Here is a 1809-nt window from a genome sequence, read left to right as displayed (position 1 = left end):
GGATCCTGGGATTTGGGGGATCCCCTGGGAATGGGAGATCCCCTGGGATTTGGGGGATCCTGGGATTGGGGGATCCCCTGGGATTTGGGGGATCCTGGGATTGGGGGATCCCCTGGGATTTGGGGGATTCTGGGAATGAGGGATCCTGGGATTTGGGGGATCCCCTGGGAATGGGAGATCCCCTGGGATTTGGGGGATCCCCTGGGAATGGGAGATCCCCTGGGATTTGGGGGATCCTGGGATTGGGGGATCCCCTGGGATTTGGGGGATCCTGGGATTGGGGGATCCAGAGGGATTTAGGGGATCCCAGGGATGGGGGATCCTCTGGGATTTGGGGGATCCTGGGGGATTTAGGGGATCCTGGGGGATTTGGGGGATCCTTGGAATGCAGGATGCCCTGGGATTTGAGGGATCCCATGGGAATGGGGGATCCTGGTGTTGGGGATCCCCTGGGATTTAGGGGATTCTGGGAATGAGGGACCCTGAGATTTGGGGGATCCCCTGGGAATGGGAGATCCCCTGGGATTGGGGGATCCAGAGGGATTTAGGGGATCCCGGGGATGGGGGATCCCCTGGGATTTGGGGGATCCTGGGGGATTTAGGGGATCCTGGAAGAATGGGGGATCCCCTGGGATTTAGGGGATCCTTGGAATGGGAGATCCCCTGGGATTTGGCGGGTTCTGGGATTGGGGGATCCCCTGGGATTTGGGGGATTCTGGGAATGAGGGATCCTGGGATTTGGGGGATCCCCTGGGAATGGGAGATCCCCTGGGATTTGGGGGATCCTGGGATTGGAGGATCCAGAGGGATTTAGGGGATCCCAGGGATGGAGGATCCCCTGGGATTTGGGGGATCCTGGGGGAATGGGGGATGCCATGGAAATGGGGGATCCTGGGGTATTTAGGGGATCCTCTGAGATTTGGGGGATCCTTGGAATGCAGGATGCCCTGGGATTTGAGGGATCCCATGGGAATGGGGGATCCTGGTGTTGGGGATCCCCTGGGATTTAGGGGATCCTGTGGGGTTTGGGGGATCCCCTGGGATCTGGGGGATTCTGGGAATGGAGGATCCTGTGGGGTTTGGGGGATCCCCTGGGAATGGGAGATCCCCTGGGATTTTGGGGGATCCTGGGATTGGGGGATCCTGGGGGATTTAGGGGATCCCGGGGATGTGGGATCCCCTGGGAAGGGGGGATCCTCTGAGATTTGGGGGATCCTCTGAGATTTGGGGGATCCTTGGAATGCAGGATCCCCTGGGATTTGAGGGGTCCCATGGGAATGGGGGATCCCATGGGAAAGGGGGGTCCTGGCATTGGGGATCCCCTGGGATTTAGGGGATCCTGTGGGGTTTGGGGGATCCCCTGGGAATGGGAGATCCCCTGGGAATGGGAGATCCTGGCATTGGGGATCCCCTGGGATTTGGGGGATCCTGTGGGTTTTGGGAGATCCTCTGGGATTTGGGGGGTTCTGGGAATGGCGGATCCTGTGGGGTTTGGGGGGTCCCCTGGGAATGTGTAGTCCCCTGGGATTTGGGGTATCCTGGGATTGGGGGGATCCGGTGGGATTTGGGAATGGGGGATCCCGTGGGAATGGGGAATCCCCTGGGATTTGGACGTGGGGGGATCCTGTGGGGTTTGCGGATGGGGATTCCCAGGAATGGGGGATCCTTTGGGGATTCCTGGGAATGAGAGAATCCAGTGGGATTTGGGGGATCCCCTGGGATTCAGGGGATCCCGGGGGGATTCCTGGGAATGGGGGAATCCAATGGGATTTGGGGGATCCCCTGGGATTCAGGGGATCCCGGGGGGAT

The sequence above is a fragment of the Motacilla alba genome, chromosome 3 (assembly GCF_015832195.1).
Source record: "Motacilla alba alba isolate MOTALB_02 chromosome 3, Motacilla_alba_V1.0_pri, whole genome shotgun sequence".
Taxonomy (NCBI): domain Eukaryota; kingdom Metazoa; phylum Chordata; class Aves; order Passeriformes; family Motacillidae; genus Motacilla; species Motacilla alba.
This window is presented reverse-complemented; position numbering follows the sequence as displayed.